This window comes from Asparagus officinalis, chromosome 7 (assembly GCF_001876935.1).
Source record: "Asparagus officinalis chromosome 7, Aspof.V1, whole genome shotgun sequence".
Lineage (NCBI taxonomy): Eukaryota > Viridiplantae > Streptophyta > Magnoliopsida > Asparagales > Asparagaceae > Asparagus > Asparagus officinalis.
Window position 1 is genome coordinate 99,146,794 of NC_033800.1, and position 25,782 is coordinate 99,172,575.

The following is a 25,782-nucleotide window of genomic DNA, read 5'->3' on the forward strand; positions in this document are numbered from 1 at the left end:
ACCCAGGTTGGGCAAGTTACACAAACATTGCATGGAATCAGGGAAACCACTCCGAAACTCAAAACTTCACTCCCTCTTTGACCCAACATTTTCCTAGGGAAAACACAGTTCCTTTCAATTCTCATCCACAATTTCAACAACCCAATCTGTCACATCAAAATCAGTCTCCTCATCATCAAGTTGTAACTCACACTCCTCTTGATACAGATCATGATGAACGTCTCAATTTTTTGGAAAAAGGTTTTGAAATCATTATTAAGGCCTCCACACTAGCCACGGATATGTTAACTCAAACATCCTACACGATGAACTCCTTTATGCAATCAACCGAACTCATACTTAACTCTAACACTCAAGCCCTAGCTAGATTAGAAACCCATATTGATCAACTAGCTAGTGCCATAAGTGAAGTAGAGGAAGGAGAAATTCTGAGTCAACCCGTGGTCAATCCTAAGGACACTCAAATGAATGCACTACAGTCAGGAAAACAGGTCGATAATCAGGAAAGAACACCTTTAAGCCAAATTCTTGTTCCAATTCATTCTTCCCCTGATAATTCAATTCAGGAAAGACCGAGGGAAGAAGAAGAAGAGTCAGATCTAAGTTTTGAGGAAATTTTCGGTGAGGAGCTAAAAATATTAGGAGAAGCAGATCGGGTTTGTCAAAATAAAGAAACTGTGTTGGACAATTGCTGTTTTGAACTGAATTTTGAAAAACTCTTTCTTGATGAACTAAGATTTTTGGAAAATAAACAACAACCAAATTTTTACACATCAACCATGAATCTTGGGGTTGAGAAAATTGTTAAAGAAAAATTGGTTGTTAGAGAACAAACATTCACAAATCAAGAATCTAAGTCCAATATGCATGACACCAATAATACCTACCTTCCATTGCCACAAAAATCATTGAACACCCCGGAATGCTTAGAATTTCAGCACATTGTTGATTATATCATGTTGAATTTATTTAAAATCCGTGGGAGAATTTTCAGCAATAAGGTAGGATTCAATGTAGAACATGAACTCTTCATGTTAAATATTTTATTCTACACTGTTTATTTTGTTTATTTCAGAATAATAAAAAGAATCTATTCTTCTCTCATGTGAGAAATTCTTGTTCAGTTTTCAAAAAAAAAAGGAAAAGGAAAAAAAAGAAAAAAAAGAAGAAGAAAAAAAAGAGAAAAAAAAGAAGAAGAAAAAAATTTTTATCAGCCGACCAAATGTAAGTGCTTCACTTCTTATCTGCTTTACTTTATGCATCATAGAGTTTGCATTGAGGACAATGCAAAATTTAGGTGTGGGGGTGGGAAAAGAAGAATAAATTTTTTCCATCCTCCTCCGACCAAAGGTAATTGCAGATTTTTATCAGCCGACCAAATGTAAGTGCTTCACTTCTTATCTGCTTTACTTTATGCATCATAGAGTTTGCATTGAGGACAATGCAAAATTTAGGTGTGGGGGTATTTTGGGAATTAGTTATTTTTTTCTCTTTATTTTACAATTTTAGTGCATTTTTTTCATTTTTTTTTCTTTTCTTTTCCTTAAAAAAAATTTATAAAAATATCGTCACTTGCCAAATTGATAGAGTTATGTAATAATTGATTTATTTGATACATTTGAAATTTTCTAATCCCTAGTTGGTTATTTACTTAAGTTCACCTTTTATGATAACTCTAAATAAATTTCTTAAGAAATGATTTTCAAAGTAGTATACTTTACTTAAGCCTTAACTTGGACTTTTATTTAAAATAATGAAATTTTTGCATGCTTAACTTAGAGTTGAAAATAATTTTTTTCAAAGTGTCTTGATTTACATATTTTCAAAATATATATACATATACAAAAGAAAAATTTGCAAAAGAAGAGTGCGAAAAATGGGCACCAAAAAAATAATAATAAATAAATAAAATACTCTTGAATTCGAGGTGATTCTATCTTATAAAGCCTAAGCTGACCGAGTAATTAAGCCCAAGGAGTATTTCCATACTTAATGACCTAAGCCCATTTGGGTTGGGATCCATTGGCCCAAAACTCGTTAAATGGTCACTTAGAAAGCCCGTTAAAGTAGAAAAAAATCACCAAGAAAGAAAGAGTTAAAAAAAATTTTATAATTGTATATATGGTCTTGGAAAATATTTTTAATCAAGCAACTTAAAAATTATTTAAAACAAAGAGTTAGCATGTTCTTTTCAAAACTTTTAAATTAAATTTATAAGTTTGGCTTGGTTTTGTATTGCTACAATGAGAAAATTTTCTTAAAAATATACCTTAGAGTTATATATAAAAATGTTTTCTTGAGTGATAACTGGCTCCAATTAGATTATCTAAAAGTTATCAAGTGAATTTAGTTATTTACTGACTTCTTTAATTTGGCAAGTTGACCGAATTTTGTGCGTTGGAAGCTGCGTTTGGCAACGGATGAAAGCTGCGTTGGCAGCTTTCGGAGGCTACGTTTGCGGCCGAACATGAGCTGCGTTGGTAGCTGGATCTGAGCTGCGTTTGTAGCGTTTGGAGCTGAATGTGAGCTGCGTTTGTAGCCAGGTTTGACCTGCGTCTGCGGTCGAATTGTGTGGGGGTATTTGATAATCATATTTTATTACAGTTTTATACCCTCATTATCTATTTTATATGAATAAATATACTACTAATAATTGTTTTTATCTTTAATTGCAGGTTAATGAAGAATAAATCTCAAACTCTCATTTCTCAACAAAAACCAATTGATTAAATAAAGAAATGAAGCAAAGAAGCCCATTGGAAAATCAATTTCCAAATTATCCAAATGCCCAGAATCAAGCCGAGTAGCCTGTAGAAGCCGGAGAAAATCAAAAATCCAATATGAAAAGAAATCATATTCAAAATGGTTGTCCACAAAGAAACGACGATATCTCCCAATCCGGAAGGCGGAATTTAACATATAATATATGAAAGTCGCCTATCTCGACGAGACGAAGCCAACCGTGAAGTCAGAATTTTTATTAGGGCATCGATGCCAGTATCGATGCCGGTATCGATGCGAAGTCCTCCAGATTTCATCAACGGTCGAAATTACATTCTTGGGGCTCAAGTTTGATCCAATGGTTCTCATTCACTGATGTTTACTATAAATAGGGGTTGAGAGTGAGGGGTTAGAGGTGTGAAAATTTTTGTAACTCCTTTTGGAGAGGAGGGCTACTCTTAATTGAGAAGGCCTTCCAAAATTGTAACTTTTTGTTGCAATTAATAATAATAATTTTTTCACCACTTTAAATTTTTCTCTTCTTCTCTTTATTGGATGATGAAGATGAAGATGAAGATGGAGAATTATTTGAAGGTTTGCATTTCTTTCCTTTTTCTCTTTTATTTCCCTTTTATTGCTTATTAGTTAGATTTATTTTCATGCTTGTAATTAGATTTTATTTTCTTGTTAAATAGCCAAGAGGCTAGAACCCTCTTGCCTTAGATTTATTTTATGCTTATAGAGTAGATTTATTTTCGTGCATTTAATTCTTGCAATTTTATTTTGTAGTTTAGATTTTGCAATTTATTTTGTAGTTAGATTTTAATTTCTTATACTATTCACCTTGAGGCTAGAACCCTCTTGGGTTTAGTTTTTCCTTTTGTTTATTTTTATTTTGTTTGATTCGCCTCTAGGCTAGAACCCTCTAGGGAATCATCCTTTTCTAAGAAGTGGGTTCAATTGTAGATTACCCATATCTATAATTGAATCCATCATCTTTAATTTCTTGCATTTTCTTTTATTCTAGATTTTTGTTCTTCATTCTTGATTTTTTTTATTTGTTTCTTGATTTTATTCATTTTTCCTTCTCGCCTTATTGATCATACTCATTCTTTTTTTCAAATCCACTCTCACTTACACTTTGCATCTATTTACACACCATTTTCACTCTCTCAATCTCTTCACAATCACATTCACTTATCACTCCTATTTGTCACGCACACAACATAAGAACCGAATTTATATTTTCTCCTACAAAACACCTTCCTCGTGGGATCGATATCTTAAATACTATAACTTGACACGGTTGTGCACTTGCAACCTTTTTGGTACATGTTTATGCCGCATTAAAATCCAAATTCCATCCCTCTGCATTGCTCTTGCAATAGGGATGATGACAGAGGAACAACATAAAAAACGGCTCGAAGAACTTGAGATATTGGACGAGAAGCGTTTGGAAGCTCAACAGCAAATTGAGTTTTACCAAACCAGAATTTCTCATGCCTTCGACAAAAGAGTCAAGCAACGAAGCTTCAAAGAAGGAGATTTGGTTCTCGTCGTTCGGCGGCTAATGATACTCAACTCAAAGAAGAAAGGCAAGTTTCAACCCAAATAGGAAGGACCATTTGCGATAGAAACGGTCTACTTCAATGGCGCATACCGTTTGGTCATCCAAGATGGTGACAAAATCATGATGCCAATAAATGGGAAATTCCTAAAAAAAGTACTATCCTTAGTACACTCAGGATAACTCACTAAAACGAGAAGTTCCTGGAGAATACTGTATAAGGTGTTCTTAAGGATAACCCGAGATCAGCTAGATTGGCTATAATATTCCCTCATGAACCCACTGTTGTGGTCGATTTACACTCTTCCAACACAAAATCCCTCACTGATCAAATTAATCGACGGTGGGTCCGCTAAAATTCTCCCTAGTTTACTCCACTCAAGCTCTTGCTATGTCTATGCACTCAACACTCCCATGGTTAGAGTCCAGATATAGTGTTCGTAATTTTAATCTCCTGATCAGTGATTATTGTCAAACCCCTTCGTATTAAGTATTTATCACTTAACACCGGAAACTCCCTTCGAGTGATTTGTACGAATCAACACTCCCACTGTAATTTATACTCCTACTCTCACTGTTCCTTTGGTTAAACCTTCCTATAGTTAGGACTACAACCACAACCAAAATCCCCTCTCGATTCCTTCAATAAACAAGAGGCCCACTTTTAAGTCGGATTCTTTTCTTTTGATAAATGAAAGACCTCCACCCCAATTGAACGACCAAACCTAAAAGTTAGGGTCGTCTCAGTACCTCATCTTGATCAAAACCATTGAACGATTATGGCCCGAGCCGGGATTCCTTTTCGATAAACAAAAAACTCTTACCCCTTTCCCTTTCAGTCAATCCTATAAAAGTTAGGGCTGAAGTCGAAAACTCGTCTTCAAGTCAGTTAACTAATCCTATAAAAATTAGGGTTATCTGAAATTTTTGATTCTCAGAGTGGAGATCACATTCCTAGTTTCACCTCATAGATTCTCAAAATAGAACATCCCACTTTGAGTTTCTTCTACAACCGGAGATAGAATATAAAATTCTTCCTCCCCGGTACCAGGTTCACTTCTGCCCCAAAAGAAGGTCCGGAGAGAGAATATAAAATTCTTCCTCTCCAGTGTTGAGTTTGTATTTGCCCAAGAGAAGACACTAAATTTTAACATTGTAATCTGTGCCTTACACGCCCGGGGAATTTTATCCCGAATCCTAAGTAGGGATAACTCAGCGTCTAACACGCGTTGCTGGTTTAGTTTTTCATCGATTGAAAAAGACACCAGCATACAAAACTGGGGAATTTTATTCTGAAGCCTAGGTAGGGATAAGTCAGCACCTAACACACGTTGCCGGTTTAGTCTTTCACCAATTGAAAAAGACACCAGAATATAAAACTGGGGAATTTTATCCCGAAGCCTAGGTAGGGATAAGTCAGCACCTAACACATGTTGCCGGGTGGTCCGTTCCCGTAAAAATGATAAAGTCTACGTATTCAATGTCATAGCACTAAGTCTGAGGAAATTCATTCCATTAGCACAACGTTACATATGAAACAAACATAGTTAATTCATATGCTAGCCCGACCCAAACGGTGGTCGGTAAAGGCTCATCAAACCCGTCGATGGCTAAGGGTCTGTCAAAAATCCTAAAGTCTACACCTAACACGTGTTGTAGGATCTGTTCTCGTAAAAATGACCAAGTCTATGTATTTAATGTTGTAGCGCTAAGTCTAAGGGAGTTTATTCCGTTAGCACAACGTTACACATGAAACGGACTTAGACAATTCACATGCTAGCCCAACCTAGCTGTAGTCGGTAAAGGCTCATCAAACCCATAAAAGGCTGGGGATTTGTGAAGAATCATATAAGGATTGTTGTTGATTATTCTAAGAAGAAGGGAAAAATCATAATAAGAATAAAAGTATACTGAACAAAAAATATATTTTCATTAACAAAATCGAGCGTTCAGATACAACAAATCGCGGTCACTCTACATCAAGCTTATGACTAAGGATTTCTTGCTCTAATTTGGATAATTCTTCGACATAGGTTCGCTCAAGCTCGCATTGCAGTTCCACCTTGAAAGACTCTTCAGAGATGGATAAAATCCTGGCAGCTTCCTCCTCCATTTTGACTAACCTTTCTTCCGAGAGCGTCACCTTGCTAGATATTACAAGATTGCTGTGCTCTTCCCCGACCCTGGTCACCTCCAAAATAGCCCTTCGTTCTTCTGCCTCTGCAAGTTTTAGCTTAAGCTCCGCTATCTCAGTATCGATAGAAGCTATGGAAGAATCAAGCTCGTGTATATAGGCCAATCTCTCAGAAAGAACCTCTTTCACCTGGTCCACCCGTTTTCTCTGTGCCTAAATTCCGAGCTCGGCAGATGCTCGTGCTTCACAACAGGATTATAGACGGGTCTTCATCTGAGCAGAAACATAGCCAGGAGCACCAACAGATCGGAGATCTTGCAATTTTTTTAAATTCATTCTCTAGCCGCTTTAGGTCATCAATTAGGGCATCTGCAATTTTTGGCGAGCCAGCGTCCCTCACAGAGGATATTTTGCGCTCGAGGAAAGGTCGGAACTGATTGAAAGGGAGCCCTTTCTGTAGAAGCTTGTTAATCAATGACCTCGCAAAATTAAAAAAGTAGCTAACCTCCAAACAGAGGATGAGCTTCTCCGGATCATTATCCGACAATAATGACTTAACCATGTCCCGGAGTTGGGACGACATCCCTAAAGGAAGGACAAAAGATGAGTATTCTAAAATACAAAATAATTCTAAGTCAAGACATAGCGTGAAATTTACCAATGCCTACCGAACTTTCTTTAGCTAAATGAACCACATCTGGTTCCGTTCGTTCGATTTCTTGAGTCGCGGGGATCACGGTGGGTGTAGTAACCGTTGAAGTATCAACTTCTTTAGTTGGTCTTACGGTTTGTTCAGTTGAGCTCCCCCTAATAGTTCCCACACCTGTGGTAGCTGGTATCTCCGAAAGAGGGGGAAGCTACGTCTCAGGAGCTGATGATCCAGCCTCGACGACAATTCCTACCAATAACAAGAAATCGAGACCTTCAGACTCATCAAACTTTCTAATAAGAGTAGTAGTATCAGTCTCAACGATTGGTCCTACGATTAGAACTTTCCTATGGTTAAATAGAAACCGACAGGTGAATCTATAACACGGGAATAAAAATCTTATCGGCAAGCAAGTTAACCGTGTTCATCGGTTCGACAGCCTCACGCTGGGCTTGTTCAGACAACATGTCCTCGAAAAGCCTGTCGTCAGAATCCAAAGAGATGAGAATCGGATCAGGTGAAGATATATCTATTTCTCCGAGGTCCGCATCACTAAGAGCTCCCTTATCACCCAGATCCTCCGCTAGAGCACCTACACAGAGTCAAAGTGTTGAAGCAGAAAGAGGAAAAGTCGAGAAAGCGCAATAAGAAGAAGTGAAAATTACCTTCAGCTGCTGTGCCAAGTTCTGCAGCCTCAGTTCTCGAGGCCACTCCTTGCAGTTTTTCTAAGAGGGTAAGAAGCATAGAAACGATTAGCTGAGACACAAATTCCAAATCGTTCAATTCCCGCTAAATAAAGGACCTATCACCGATGTCAAATATACCTGGATCTTCGACCCTTTCAACGGCATCAGGTCCAACGCTGGTGTCTACAACAGCCTCAACATTTGTACCTGCTCCAGCATCGCCAGGTTCTTTGGTCATGATATTGTCCATTGGTTGGGAGAAGTCAGACCTTTCGAAATCATCAAAGCAGGGAGAAAGAGGATCATACTCCTTTTCACCTTCTTCGCGACCTCCTAATACACGAGAATGAATAAGTCGAGGAATTAATAAATAGGACAGTCCGAAGGTCATAAAAAGTTGAAACGTTACCTTCTCCACCGATAGATATATCAATGGTAGGTCTTGTTTCTGAAGTCGGGAGTCCAACACATCGCTTGGATGCTGACTTTTTACGCTTAGCAGACGGAACCTCCTCCGGATCAATAACCCGCTCATGAGTAAATTTAGAGCGCAATTCTCGCCCCGAACCGACTTGAGTTGAAGGCTAAGAGCTCATTCGACGTATGGGATGAGGCCTTTCTTTTTCTCTCTCTTCTTCGAAATCTGCACCTGGGATTTCAACCCACATCTTGTTAGGATAAGTGCGTATAACTCACACTCTTGGCTTCCTCATAGTCGGTGAAGGCTTAGGTAAGCTAGAGCGGCGAGAATGAGCAGCCAATACTAACTCAAATAATTCTCTAAGAGCTCATTCGACGTATGGGATGAGGCCTTTCTTTTTCTCTCTCTTCTTCGAAATCTGCACCTGGGATTTCAACCCACATCTTGTTAGGATAAGTGCGTATAACTCACACTCTTGGCTTCCTCATAGTCGGTGAAGGCTTAGGTAAGCTAGAGCGGCGAGAATGAGCAGCCAATACTAACTCAAATAATTCTAAAGAGAGAGGATCCGATAGACCTGTTTCCAGATCCTCGTGGTCACTGTTGGCTTTAGTCTCCTGCCCACCCGGAATCTCAGTTTTCGGGATCTTGTCACTGACAGTAGATGCAGATTCTTTTTGCTTCCCCTGGTCAGAAACACCCGCATGCTCTTTTCCTCTTCTTTTTTGCAGTTCAGCCTCACGTACCATCGGACTGGCAATCCGAGTTGCCTCTTTGACTGCTAACTCCGCAATAGGTCGGAGGGGCACAGATTCGTTTGCTGCCAGAAGCCATCGACATTGCAGGAACATCAGCTCTAATTTACGCTCAGCACCGGGAAGTTTGAACTTAGCACCAATGCAGCCGGTTATGCTCCATAACCAGGCCCTAGCCCCATCTATTAAGCCACCATGAGTTCGAAGTTATTTATTCGGATTCCTAATGTAATCTGATCGTACCCGAGCTGTTAGGCGAATCGACATGGCAGGTATGGTTCTATATAACAACGGTTCTGTACACGAAAGATCATGTAGCCCGGCCGAATATTGATCAACCAATCAAAATAACCAGCATCAAGACTAGTCTGATGTGTCCCAAACCTCTCCATGTTAACCAATGAGTCATCGTGTTGACCCGAAAACCGTGGGAAGCAGGTCAAGAAAGCCTAACACTTCTGATTCTGAAGCTGCCTTTTAATTTCTGCGAACCCTCGACCTTTCCATTTACAATTTTCTATTAATTAGAGAAAGGGAACTGATGGATCTGCAGTAGTTGGGGCCGACATCATATCTGATCGATGTCGTACGAACCAGGCCATCAAATAGGTATAGGGGAGCTCTGCTTTTGTAAGAGGAATCTGGGCTAACGGCTGACTTCCCCCTTGAGTGAACACACTCACGATCTGACGAAGCCCTCGGTAAATATCCGCGACCATCGCTGGAAGAAGAGATAAATTCTTTCGATGAGCAAGTAAGACCACAGGATAAAGGACTTCCAGAGGCAGAGCATCTGTGGATTGGAACGAGACCACGTATTTTTTAACCAAAGAGCGAGGTAGCCGGCAAGCAACGTCATAGGCTGGATCGGCTTCACTGCTTGCCATAAATATGTGTAAAACTTGGTTCCAGTAGGAAAACCACCCTTAGTGTAAGCTGTAGTAAAGGATTGAGCATTGGACTTTTGAATTAGCTTATTCACTTCTGAAGGAGTCAACGGTGTCAGTCCACATATCGCCTCACCCAGACTATTATCCAGATTCTTGAATAAATAATCCGCAAACTTCTTCAGACTTATTTGTGGTCGCATCTTCTTGGATAGTGGATCGACACCTGCCAAGGCTATGTGGTAGTGATAGGTGAGATCCCAGAAAGTATCATAGTGGTCAGGCGTCCCGAACTTCAACTGTCGTAGCTCCCGGTCAGGAGGAAAATATTCTTGATAGATCATATTACACATTGGGAGGCCTGACACCTTATGCATCTCGTGCAACGCCAACCCTAACTCCCCATGCTTGGTCAAGAATGTATTGGTGTCAGGATTATAAATCTCCAATAGTGCCAAGAAGTGGGGAACACTTATCGTCAGTCCATAAGTAGTGGTGCGGACTGCTTCATATAAACCACTCCCTTTCAACTCGACCTCGAACCGGTTTAGGATATAATGGCTTAAACGGATCCACTAAAGCTTGTCAGACAAGTGCACCCAACCAAAACACCGGTGGCCGGTTACTGGCATTTCTCGACCTAAATTCGCAAGTCGGTTCTTAACAGTATTGACCACGGTAAAGACTTCACCCCTTGGCGGATCATTTAATCCTAAGACCCCCGGATGTAACCTGATTATCTGATTCTGATCACTTGATCCAGGAATCGTGCCGTGGGTGACATATCCGCAATGAACGCGGTCATGCTCCTCTGTTAACACCCACGACATTTCCCGCGGGACAGCCTAACATCGAAGTTCCGTAAGTGAGCGGTGATAGGGAATTAGAGGAAGGTATAGAGGCCCACCATCATCATGATGCAGCTATTGTTTGGCTTCTAAAGACACAGTAGCTGGATCTTCAGTAGAATCACCGAACAGATACTCCAGCTTCCTCAACGGATGTGTCAAACTTGGGTCCTTCACTAAAGGCACATCCGTAATCAGTTGCCTTAAAGTACAACGCTCTCCCTTCCATATTAATTGCTGAAGTTCGTCTGGTGCATCTGAAGGAAATTGAGGGGCCGCCGGTACAGGGATAGGTTCGTCAGTGGTGGCGTAGGCCTCACTAGAGCGACCTTCCACTCCAAGAGCATTGAGTGCCCTCGAGGGAAAATTAACTAAGATAGAATGATGAATTATTATTGACACGATTCTAAATACCTGTGTTAAGACAGTATAAGCGTTGAACTCATCTCACGAGTTTTAAGATAGAGTCGCGACCTTATAAAGGGCGAGACGATCTCAATCACATTGTACACGTAAAGGACAAGGTACGTCGTCACGTAGATAACACGATAATATACCCTAGCCCACATAACACGACACAACATGAGATCACCCCATGTCTTAAAACATGTCTCGACCGAGCAAAACATGTTGGCGGATCATTTAATCCTAAGACCCCCGGATGTAACCTGATTATCTGATTCTGATCACTTGATCCAGGAATCGTGCCGTGGGTGACATATCCGCAATGAACGCGGTCATGCTCCTCTGTTAACACCCACGACATTTCCCGCGGGACAGCCTAACATCGAAGTTCCGTAAGTGAGCGGTGATAGGGAATTAGAGGAAGGTATAGAGGCCCACCATCATCATGATGCAGCTATTGTTTGGCTTCTAAAGACACAGTAGCTGGATCTTCAGTAGAATCACCGAACAGATACTCCAGCTTCCTCAACGGATGTGTCAAACTTGGGTCCTTCACTAAAGGCACATCCGTAATCAGTTGCCTTAAAGTACAACGCTCTCCCTTCCATATTAATTGCTGAAGTTCGTCTGGTGCATCTGAAGGAAATTGAGGGGCCGCCGGTACAGGGATAGGTTCGTCAGTGGTGGCGTAGGCCTCACTAGAGCGACCTTCCACTCCAAGAGCATTGAGTGCCCTCGAGGGAAAATTAACTAAGATAGAATGATGAATTATTATTGACACGATTCTAAATACCTGTGTTAAGACAGTATAAGCGTTGAACTCATCTCACGAGTTTTAAGATAGAGTCGCGACCTTATAAAGGGCGAGACGATCTCAATCACATTGTACACGTAAAGGACAAGGTACGTCGTCACGTAGATAACACGATAATATACCCTAGCCCACATAACACGACACAACATGAGATCACCCCATGTCTTAAAACATGTCTCGACCGAGCAAAACATGTATTGTGAAGCATACACTCCAACGAAGGAGAGTGGTGGCTCTTCCTAATTACCTCGCTAAGGAGAGTAAAACGGGGACATCATTCAGGATCTATATTAATTAGGTGAGACTATCAAGAACTACGGTATACACACGGAGTACGGGATACATCGTCACATGGATAACACGATAATATACCCGCCCTCCGGAATATAACACAGTAGGAAATCACCCCAAGTTAATTAAGACATGCCTCGACCAAGCGAAACACGTCTTCTGAAGTGTCCACTCCCACGAAGGAGAGTGGCGGCTCTTCCCAATTGCCTCACCAAGGAGAACAAAGCGGGGATGTAATATGCGGAATGATATATTGAGTTCATGAATAAAAAGAAACGATGAAGTTATACCTGTGCAAATAAAAGGCATCGCCTCAGGCGACTGAGTCGCCGAACGACCTCTAGGAACGCGGGATCTCTTGGGCGACATATCTGCAAAGAGAGTTAATAGTTCGATTACGTTAGAGGTTGAGAAATAGCAAGCTATTACAAAGGGAAAATGGCGCTATTCTACGAAATAAGATTTATCGTTAAAAATCTGATTCAACCTATATTGTAGGCCTGATGCAGATGCAGTTTCAACCCATGACAGCTCAAGTCAAGCTAAATATCTCAGGGTTTTGGTTCAAAACATGAACATGGCCAAACAAGAAAACAACAACGTGCCTACAAATCAGAATATCATGTGCACTAAAAGCCCGATAGGGCAGTTATCACGCAGGGATTATACTGAGGGTTTGGCTATAATTACAAATCTCAGAAGTTCAACTCAACCCCTCATGCAGTCAAAAGAAAACAATGAACTCAACAAATTTAGATTCGGCCTTATCAATATACAGGTTCTTGAACCTACAGTTTACACCAAGTTCATGTCAACAAAATACATGTTCACATGAAGTCAACGGATTACGATCCGAATGGGTTGTTATTCAAAGGTCTTAACCAGACTCGGTCTGTATGCAAAGCTAGGCCAAACATGCAATCATACAACCAGATCAAAGATTCAAACAACTCATGCCTGAGAATGAAGTTCAAGCCACGGTTCTTAAAAAAATTCAAGTTAACGGAAAGGGGTTACCCAAGACAAATTGAACTCGGGATATTCGCAAAGAAGAAGTTCTGAAAGTAACTAACCCAAGAAAAGACTTAATCCCCTGCAATATTCAAAAAACCTGGATGTCATCCAAAGTCCCTAATTTGAAACTAGGGTTTTGACTACCCCTTCACAATCGAGTACACAAGATGGAATCCAATCAGAATTGAGGATGAAACTTACCTGAATTTAGAGAAGAATCGAGGAGAGAAGAAGCTCGTCGAGGCAAAACCAACCACTGCTTACTCTCACGACTCGAACCCAAATCAAGAACTGAAACCCTAGCCTTGAAGAGTGAGTTCGCCAAAATGAACTGGATTCAAAGATAAGATTCAAGGAGGCAAAGAGTAAAAAGGATTCGGAGGTTCTGAAATGAGTTCTTAAGGAAAAGGCTCAAAGAAAAAAATTGAAACGATGAAGAGAAGGAGATGAAGAGATCGGGTATTTAAAAGAGCCTTAAACCGAATTAAACCCGGTTCGAACCAGACCAAACAAGTCGAGCCGGAATTATACCAAGTTCTGAACCAACCTAGAACCAAAATCGCTCTTTATCCTCTTAACTGAATTGCGCTCATGCAAGTCACCAAATGGTGACTTGCACCAATACGAGTCACTAAATAGTGGCTCGCATGTGTGACAAGTTGTTTGGCCAATTTACGGGTATTCTGACCTATTTTTAAGTATTTTCAATGTATATGGAACCCGTATTCCTACTCCAATGGGTATATGAGTCTAAACTATTTCCTACCTTTACTAGGTGACTTGCACCAATACGAGTCACTAAATAGTGGCTCGCATGTGTGACAAGTTGTTTGGCCAATTTACGGGTATTCTGACCTATTTTTAAGTATTTTCAATGTATACGGAACCCGTATTCCTACTCCAATGGGTATATGAGTCTAAACTATTTCCTACCTTTACCAGGAAGTTTCTGGAGAATATTATTTAGAATATTCTTAAGGATAACCTGGCAAAACTCCCATGAGTATACGAGTATAAACTAGTCCTCCTAACTCTAACGCCTTAAGAGTTTAAACTATGTAAACCCCAGTTAACATACGAGTATAAACTGTGTTAACGCAGGTCAACGCACCGATGGTTTCGGTAGAACAAAACTACGGATATGAATTCCGACGAAGATGATCAGTTCAAAGTGAACTCGATGGCATGAGCTGAGTTCAGAAACTTACACACTAGTCTCAGTTCAAGACTTCAATAGCGGTCAGACGATAAAAGCAGTATCGAAAGAACTTTTTCTATTCGATAAAATACCGAGTAGATAGAAGATTGAAGAAGCTGAGAGCGGAAACCAATTACAGGTCTTATCATACCGATTGAACGTTGGACCTATCATGTCCAAAGTATTCCAGGATTTTCTATAAAAGAAACGAGACTAAAATACTTTGGAGGGGGTATCTATAGGCGTTAAAAATTACCTATGGATTCCCACACGCAGTTCAAGATAAAGAGAATATAATAAACAACATCATCCGAGTCAAAGAAGTTTGTCTGACGATGATGAAACGCAAGAAGTGAATCAGTAAAAGCGCACAAGTCAACAAATTAACGAAACACACGTAAAGGGGAAAGCAAGCGAACCAAAGGAAATGCAAACAGCCAAAAGAGTCAAAAAGACATAACAACTAGCTAGGAGACTCACACGCATGCGAGTCACCAAATGGCGACTCGCACAGCTCCGAGTCACCAAATGGTGACTCACATACCTCCGAATCACCAAATGGTGACTCACATAGCTCCGAGTTACCAAATAATGACTCGCATAGCTCCGAGTCACCAAATGATGACTCACACAGCTCCGAGTCACCAAATGGTGACTCGCATACCTCCGAGTCACCAAATGGTGACTTGCATACCTCCGAGTCACCACGACTATCTGGGCCTCCCAAACCTTCCAAAATGCGGATTTCGATGTTTTATTAGAATTCTTATGTCCCAGGACCTCCCTAACTATTCTGAAGCTATCCTTATGGGCATAAAAAAGCCTTCGAAAGATTTGAGATTCTATCTCCCTCTTTCCTCTGGATCAAACCTTGTTTTGATCTTGAGAAGAGCCACAATCTCGCTTGGTCATGATTGTCGCTGTTGTAATTGTTTCCATCGTGAAGTAAGAGCATAATTACATTTGTCAACCAGATCTGATCCGTGATGGTCCACGGACTAACGCGTCCTTGACACAGGCAAATATCTCACACAAAGCAACGGGCGATAAACTACTGCTGCGTTTTGTTTCATAAAGTTGTAATCTTTACTTTTCTCATTGTAAGAAGATCTTATAAAAATATCAACTCGAACTTGTAATCGATAAATGGTGTAATAGGTTTGACAACAATGAAAGCGACAACTTTTAATGAAAACAACTACACTCCGTGATGTATCATTATTTTAGCAGTTGGGTGCGCAGGTCCATGTACTGCATGTCATAGCGGGCGACTGCACTCTGAATGTGTTAGTCTGTGAGCTGCATAATACTGCGTATGACTACACTTTACATATTTAGGAAGCCTAAAGCTCAAACAAATACTATTTATGAATATAGTCCAACATTTGACATTCTTATAACAAGGCTTTCACAAGTTTGTACATTTGCTTCTGTGTCACCTATCCGAGGTTATTGTGAGATACTATGATATGACATATACTATTTGTCTTGTATGAGATTTGATGGTGTATTTATCCTTGTTGATTATTTATTTATAGGATTTGGGGTTGATATTTAGCCATCCACAATTTGACATACATGGTGTATATATATGAGGGTTTCCTCATTTGGATTATTTCGGTCGATGTACTCATCTCGTGTTTTGGGTTTCTAAATCTTAACTCCACTTAGTTTAGGATATATATATATATATATTGATAGTATTTTTATACACCTAACCCCCTTCCCCCTAAGGGCGGTGAATATGTTCTCGCTAGCGCTTTAACACTCTTTGTTTCTATCTTTTTCAGGTAGTGAGTCAGGGATTCGGAGAGCCACAGGTTGACGGGGACTCAATGTAGATTTTCATCAATTATAAGTAACTAATTAGTGCTCCACAATAGACTATTTATGAGTTTAGTTTTCTCTTAGTGATGCATTTCATTTTAGAAGCTGAGTACCTATGTATTTTTCAGGTTACTCTCATGTATTAGAGATTCGATGTTCTTATTCTAGTTTATCAGATGTATTTTCTTTTCTTCTATTGAAATAAAATTTTAGTTATTATTGGATGTCTCTTCTCTATATTATGTTCCTTGTATTGTCGTCTTTGATATATCTACTTGTACCCTCACTTCTTACTTTGATATCTACTAGATCGATATTAATGTGATGGTGAAATATGTTTATGCACAGTGTAGGGTGCATGATAGGTTTTATATCTCTAGATTCATCTTGGATTGCAGCCTTGTGTAAAACTAGGAGCGTCACAAGAGATCTCGCCCAAACAAGTTTACATCAATAAAAACATGGTTTTGGGGTCAAAAAACTCCCTAACATAACTAATGAGGTTTAATTTTGGGTAATTAGCGTTCCATACCCAATTAATTCGTTCTTTAATAGATCATTAGGGTTCTAGTCATCAAGACATATCTTTTTTCATTTAGTGTTCGGAACTACAGATCTTATTCATCAAATTAGGGTTTAAACCATAAAAAACTAAAGGGATGAGTTTGGGAAGAGATGAACTTGCCTTCCAAAATCATTTCGATCACCCAAACACGTGAGGAACTCGATCCTCCTACAAAAGTTCTCTAGAAAACAATGTTGAATAGCTAGGGTTTTGAGGGGGGTGACTGCTAAAACGTGAGAGATGAAGAAGAGAAAATTTGAGTATTTATACATATATATATATTTATGATCAAACAGACGCGAACTGACCTGACCCAAAACCTAGCTTTTGAAGGTCTATTGGTCGATCGATCCATTTAATCAGTCGACCGATCCATCTGATCAGTCGACCAACCAGAATAGGGGTATTTCAAAATTTTGAGGTTATACAAAAGCTTATTCTTAAATTTAATAGACCCTATTTTTATAATATAGATAACATATTCTATACAAATAATTCTACGAAAACTTATTAAAGTATATGCCTTAGACTACTTTTGGGTGGCATAATCAAATATGTGAATATACCTCTGACAAATTTAGAAAAGCAGAAATAAACAATATGATATTTAAAAAAGAATTTATAGCCTTAAAAAGAACCTTAGTAATATTTAAATATTATTTACTCTCAAGAACTTTTATAGTTCATTTAGACAACAAAGTCTTTATGAGTTTCTCATAAATTAAAAAACCAGAATACAATTAAAATGCTAGAAGAATAAGATAATTATTAGAGAAATTTATCATTATGAAATAAACTTTGGATAAGGATATACGAATGAGATTGCTGACCATTTATCAAGACCACCATGGAAAGAAATTTAACTTACACCAGTGAGACTGTAAAGCCCCGTAAAATTTGAATATTTTATGAAAAATAATAATAAATATGTTATATGAAGATAAATAATATATTTTAATGTTTGAGTATCCTAAGGATTAAATTGAGATTAATTCAATGTATATATATAAATGTAGGAGTGAAATCATGCATGGTATGCACGAGCATGAATCTAGAAAAACGACCAGTTAAAAGTTTTTATATTTTACACACCAATACAGTAAGAATTTGGAAATACTCCAAAGTTGTAGGTATCTTTAACAAATTTCTAAAAAATCTTAAATCACTTTATTCTGAGGTCGGATGAGAAAGTGACAGCCATTAAATGGAATATAGATTCAGAATATCAGGCTGTTTCCAGATCTGTTTTAGGTATCGGGTTGGGTTTTGTTTAACCCGAACCCAGTTGTTACCCTAAGTGTATATATTTATTTTAAAGCTCTCTTAACCCTATTTCAAGATCTAATAACCTCATCCACCTCCCTCCTCAAACTCTAACCCAATTTGTTAGCTTCGTGAGAGATCTAAGGGTGTTTGTGAAGGAAAGGCAAAGATGTGTGACAAGTGGCGGAGGAGAAGCATTGTGCTCGTGTTAAGGAGTCCAACAAGACCTTGAGGTAAGATTATCTACATCCAAACCTTAGCCATAGTATAAATCATATGTTTATGAAGTAATATGGTTGTATTGATGCTTAGATCTAATTATAACATGATAAAAAGTAGATTTTTTATATTAAATCTTAACCAAATGGTAGATCTAATGTTTTCCTTGTTGTTTATGTTAAAAATATGATCATAATCATTAAAGTTAATATAAATTTCATTTTAAATTTGTAAACTATGATTTACCATATAAAAATCCTAGTTTATTTGATTATTTGAGTTCTTCTTGTAAACTAATCATGTTAAAACCTAAGGTTGTGATATATATTTTCTGTAGAAAAACTGCCGCACATGTATAGACCTCAACAGAAAATTGGGTATAGTAAATGAACTCCAAATTTAATTAAACTAGTTCCAAATGAAAGATATGTAAATCTAGTTTTTAAAACAAAAAACCATTTTTAAAAGAGTTAGTATAGAGAAAGATATACTCTTTTTACTAATAACATATCCTGCAGAAAAACTGCTGCACATGTATAGATTTCAATAGAAAGCTGGGTATAGTAAATTAACTTTAAATCTAACTAAACTAGTTCCAAATGAAAGATATATGAATCTAGTTTCTAAAACATAAAATAATTCTTAAAAAGAGTTTATATAGAGAAAGATATGATCTTTTTACTAATAATATGGCCTAAAAAAAATTGCTGCACATGTATAACATTTAACTAGAGATTTGGAATAACAAATGAACTCCAAATTGAACTAAACTTATATCAAATGAAAGATGTGTGAATCTAGATTTTAAAACAGAAAACATTTCCTAAAAATAGCTTTTCTATAGAAAGATATACTTATTTTACTAACAGAAGTCCAGACTATTTTTTTTTAGTTTTCTTGTTGTGTTGGTTTGCGCCGTTTTGAAATGTGTTGCGGAATTTGAGCCACTCTATGTTACACTTATAATTATGAATATGTTGTTATACATATGTGAGTATCCCTAGGGGATTATGGTAAAATATTTTTATGTTTACACATCTGAGATTGTGAGTTATTACACTACAAATGAGACCGCGAGGATTATTCACTCCACTACACTTATTGGTCGATCCGCACGATGATGTGATGATACTTTTTTGTCGATCTACACGATGATGTGATGATATTTATTTGTTGATCTGCACGATAATGCAATGATATTTAGTGGTCAATTCGTATGATGATGCAATGATACCTTTTTGTCGATCCGCATGATGATGCGATGATACTTATTTGTCAATCTGCACGATGATGCGATGATACTTCTTAGTCGATCCGCACGATGATGTGATGATACCTTTTTATCAATCCGTACGATGATGCGATGATACCTATTCATTGATCCTCACGGTGATGCGATGATACCCTTTTTGCCGAATCACACAAGTATATGTTTTATTAAGAAACTATAGAGAATAATGATGTTATTAACCAGTTGTTTTGAGTCCTTGGTGGACACTTAGTATGATGTGATTCATTGTTGACTTGCCCTTTTTACCTAGTTACTCATGATTTTGAGTATACTAGACATATACATATATTGATGTCGCTTATGATGTTGCACTTTATTATTTTATTTTAGTTATATTTCTGTTACTTAGTTCTGGGTTAATATTTAGAAATTTACTACCTGAGACATATGGTATATACATGAGGGTTTCCTTGTTTGAAATATTTGGCTTAACGTACTACATCTCGTGTTGTAGATTTGTAAGTATTAATATCACTAGATACGGGGAAAATGATCTAGGTAAACTATGCTTAATAGATAGAGCCTTCACTTCATCTAGTAGCCCTCCCCCGAGGAGGATGTAGGTAATATTGATGTAGCGCTCTGACGCTCTTGTTGTTGTTCTTTTTTTTACTTTTATTTTATTTTAAACTTTCAGGCAGCTCAGAGCATCAGAGAGTCGCAGGGTGATGGGAGTTCTTGTATAGTCGTCGTCGCGTATTTTTACTAGTAGGGACTCCACAATAGTCTAATGTTTTTATTCAGTCATTTGAATTGTATCCATATTGTTAATGTAGTTTACCTTAATACAATTTTTAGTTGATTTTGTCTTGGGATATTTGACATTTACTTCAGAGATTGGTTGTATTCCATTTTAGTTTATTTGAGACATGATTTCATTTGTGAGATATATCTTTCCATATTATGTCTATTGTATAAATTTGCCTTATTTTGCATGTTTTGTACCTTCACATATATTTTTCCCACTAGAGGATATTACTGTGATTTGTGAAACATGTTGTTGCATAGTGGAGGTGCATGGCAGATTTGACATCTCTGGGTTCACCTTAGACTGCAGCCAAGTGGTAAAACAGGGGCATCATAGTTGGTATCAGAGCTCTAGTTTCAGCATCCTTAGGATATTTCTTGTGTCGAGTCGTGGAGCTAGGATAGAGTTCTTAGGATTCATGTATAGAGTCCGCTAGGATTCCTAGAATATGTGAGGACATTATATATGTATATTCCAAATTTTACGAATTTTTTTATAACTAGTTTACTTTGATTGAAAAGTAATTACGTGAATGATATATGATACGATTTTCCTACTGTTATATGTTATGTTATGTATGTTTGTGAAGCTTTCCTCTTGGTATTATAAATATCAAGATGAGGATGTGGTCGAGGTAAAACTCGTACCCGAAGAGCTGGGCAAGTAGAGCCCGAGCCGCAGCAAGCTCCATATTATTTGATCGACTTGGTAACGCCGATTGTAGAGGTAGAGACTAGCAACTCTCGAGGAGCGAGTAACGAGCCAGATTACACTTTCTGAAGTTCCACCACCAGTCATACTAGCCGTAACTATTGAAGAGGTAATACCAACAATTACACCATCACTATAACCCGTTGTTAATAGAGACACAGAGCAGGAAGCTTGGCTCTGTAAGAATGAGAAAGACATCAGAAGAGGAGAGCACCAGAATTTTAGGGCACATCAGATTCATTTGTAGCCTATAAGTGGAAGGAATATATGGGAATTATTTTTAGATATGCTTAACATCGCCTCAGTACATAAGCGGAGATTGGTTATATTTAGCTTAAAGGACGATGCCGGAGGATAGCACTGATTTTAGTTATGCCGATGCAGCGAATGTCAATTTCATAGAAGAATTTCATCTACTATTTCGATAAGCTGCTAGAACTAACCCGATTAGGGCAGAGTGATGTACTAAGAGTTAATTTTGGAAGTAAGATTGTTCAAAGGATAGGACAAGGACAAGAAACCTTTTGCAAGACCAGGAGGACCCCAGTAACAGGGTGAAGATTTTCATCACCACCAACAGAACAGTGGTCAGGGTCAGCAGTCACAGGGCCACGGTTACGACCAATAGTAGAGGATTGAGGCACCACCTATCATTCTGAGGACCAAGGGGCTAGTAGGCCAAATGCACGCTATACAGGAAATTCCTAAGGGATAGATAGTCTCATAGATTCCACCGCCAGTAGCGCGGCAGCCGCCAGCCACCGACAAAGTTTATGCAGTTGTACCGCGTGATCATGGTGCGAACGGAGCTTTCTTAGTGATTATTCTTTTCCAGCTCGGATCTTGTTTAATTCAGGAGTTTTATATTCTTTTATCTCTCATACCTTCATAGATAGGTTTCAGCTAGTTGCACATCTCTTAGACTTTTCGTTATCCGTTTCTACTCCTTTAGGGAAGGTATCTTTATTGAGAGTATCTGTAGGAGATACGTCATCAGTCTAGATGAGTCCGAGTTCATTTTTGATCTGATTGTTTTTTGGATGTCGGAGTTTGACATCCTCTCAGTATGGATTGACTATCATCCTACCATGTTGGTATCAACTGTTTTTCTAAAATAGTCAACTAGCGAGCGTCCGATGAGTTTAAGTTGATAGTAGCGACCTCGCGGGGTAACCAGTTTACGGAGTTATTTCTAGCGTACATCGAGGAGGTGATGCTAAGGGATCAGAGTACCAATTTATGTGAGACTAGAGTTGTCTTAGATTATCAGGATGTTTTTTAGGACATACCTAGGTTATCTCCTATGAGAGAGGTTGAGTTCTGTATCGAGTTGTAGTCGGGCACAACACTGATATCCCGAGCACCCTATCATATAGCACCTACTGAGATGAGGTAGCTATAGACTCAGCTATATGAGTTGTTTTCTTAGGACTTTATTCGCTAGAGTCATTCTCCATGAGGCTATATGAGTCGTTTTCTTAGGACTTTATTCGCTAGAGTCATTCTCCATGAGGAGCGATGGTTCTCTTCGTGAAGGACAAGAACGGTAGTATGCATCTTTGATAGATTATAGTAGGTTGAACAAGGTCATTATCTGGAATCGGTATCTACTACTGAGGATTGACGACTTGTTCGACCAGCTGTATGGAGCACAGCATTTCTCGAAGATTGATATTTGTTCTAGCTATCATCAATTATGGGTTCAGGAAATGGATATTTCCAAAACCACCTTTTTGACTTGATATGGGTCCTTCCAGTTTCTTGTCATGCTATTTGGGCTAACCTATGCACCTGATGTATTCATGGATTTGATGAACCGGATTTTTCATTCATATTTGGACAAATTTGTGATCATATTCATCAATGATATTCTTGTTTATCAGAGATCAGAGGTAGAGCATGAGCAGCGTCTTCGATTGGCATTACAGACCTTGCGGGAGCATCAGTTATATGCTAAGTTTAAATACGAGTTTTAGCTTTTTGAAGTTACATTTTTGAGCCATGTCATCAGCGAGAAGGGTATTGCAGTAGACCCAGCAAAGGTGGAGACAGTACTTAATAGGGAGTCGCCGAAGATAGCTTCAGAGATCCCCAGTTTCTTAGGTTTAGTAGGCTATTACAAGAAGTTTATTCAGGTTTTCTCAAAGATTGCAACGTTACTTACACGCCGACACGGAGTGCCAGGATGCCTTTGAGACTCTAAAGACTAAGTTGACTACAACGCTGGTATTGATTATTCTGAGTAGTGACGGGACCTTCGTAGTCTATACAGATGTGTCATTATCGGGTCTAGGAGGTTCTTTGATGCAGACCTAGAGAGTAGTGACATACATATCATGGTAGCTGATAAAATGAGCATTTTTATCCCATGCATGACTTGAAGCTTGCAGCTGTGGTTTTTGCACTGAAGACATGGAGACATTATTTGTATGGAGTGCAGTTCGAGCTTTTCACGGATCATTAGAGTTTGAAGTATCTTTTCTCTTAAAAAGAGCTAAATCAAAGGCAGTAACAATGGGTTGAGTTTATCAAAGACTACGAGTTTACGATTCAGTATCATCCGGGGAAGGCTAATGTTGTAGCAAACGTATTGAGTAGGAATCATTGTTATCGGATTATAGCTTTGAGGTGCTCGTTATATCGAGATCTTCACACCCTTAGCCAATTTTATTTTAGACAACAGATTGACAGATGCATCACATTTTTGGGAGCTTTGTCTGAGCAGCCATCTTGGAGTAATAAAATGGTTAGAGCTCTGCTAGAGGACTCTTAGATTCAAACTTAAAAGGGGGAGATCTCCAAAGAGCCAAAGGCTAATTGGACCGTTGGAGCAGATGGAGGACTTTGAATAAAGGGCATGTTAGTGATGCCGAGTGATCCGTAGTTGAAGAAGGACTTATTTGATGAGGCACATCATACCAGGTACACGGTGCATCCAGACACAACTAAAATATACAAAGACCTGAAGAGACACATTTGGTGGAGCGGTATGCATAGGGAGATTGCAGAGTATGTGGCTAGATATTTTACCTGCCAATTAAGTGAAGGTAGAACATTAGAGACCGACAGGAACCCTATAACTTTTACCCATTCCGGAGTGGAAGTGGGCAGATATTTCTATGGATTTCATTATAGGATTTGCCGAGGTCGAAGAAGGGAAACGATTCAGTTTAGGTAATAGTTGATCGGTTGATAAAGTCAGCATATTTTATTCCATTGAAGATGATGTACACGGTAGAGACATATGCGAGGATATTCATCTAGGAAATAGTGAGATTACATGGAGTTTCAGAGACAATTATATCAGACCGAGGCTCGGTTTTCACTTTGCACTTTTAGAGGAGCTTCCAAAACTCTTTCGGTAGCCAGTTATCGTATTCTAGTAGTTTTCACCCACAGATAGATGGACAAATAGAGAGAGTCAACTAAGTGTTGGAGGATATATTACGGTCTTATGTTATAGATTTCCAAGGCAGCTGGGAGGACCACATCCCATTAATTGAATTCGCTTATAACAACAGTTATCAAGTGATAATTGGTATGGCATCGTATGAGGCATTGTAAGGGAGGACTTGTAGATTGCCTATTTGCTGGGTAGAACAAGAGAACAGCCTATTGTTTGGACAGGAGTTAGTGAGGCAGACTATAGAAAAAGTAGCAATTATTCGAAAGCACATTTTGCAGCGTAGAGTCGTCAGAAGAGTTATGTAGATCAAAGACGATGACCATTAGAGTTCCATCTTGGGGACTATGCATTGTTGAAAATATCGCCAATAAAGGGAATTCAGTGTTCTTGTAGACGGGGAAAAGCTTGCCCCGAGGTATATCGGTTTGTTCAGGATAGTGGAGCGCATTGGAGTCGTTTCATATCGGCTAGATCTTCCAGCATCAATGTTGAGTACACACGATGTCTTTCATGTTTCGATGCTTAAGAAGCATCTACATGATGAGGAGCGGCAACGAGTGTTAAACACGCTAGAGGTCGAGATTCTTGATGATATGACTATTATTAAAATTCATGTGTGTATTCTTACCAAACAAATGACCTTTCTGGTTGCAATAGACGCAATGGAAAGGTGTAAATGATTTGTGATGACCAAGTGGGTGTGCACGGGAATCACTTGTAAAAATAGGTTTTTCTTTTTAATTGTTTTGCAAATGAGAAACTCTTTTCAAATCAAAACAAATTTTGGCCAAATGACCAAATCTACCATAAAATTATATTTAAACACATTAGCGTGCTTATGATGAACTTTATGAGTATGAACATGTAAATGTGTATGTGTACATGATGAAGAAACTAAATGGGATGCACAAGAAGCATTGGTCTTGGAAGATTTGTGTGCATCATAGAAAAATCTAGCTAAATGGTCTTTTCGACCGTAAATACAACATTTGTAAACTTTGATATACAAGCGTGCATAGTGGGTAGCTGATTTAGAAGTTTTAGCACTAGATTTAGCACACTTGTCTGTAAGTTTCTTATAATTATCAATGCATATGTTTAAAGTTGAATCTAAGCATGATATGTGGTTTTTCACAAGATTCAATTCATTATTAGTAACAACATCATTGATAATAGAAGTAGAGCATTTATTGTTATTCTTAAAAGAATCAAATTTATTTCTAATGCTCTCTACTTCTAGCATGGCATCATGATTAGCATGAGTTAAGCTAGCGATAGATGAAGACAAGTTATTATTTTCCAAACTTAACAACTCATTGTTTTATTTCAAAATAGCATTTTTTTAACAATTATATCAAGTTT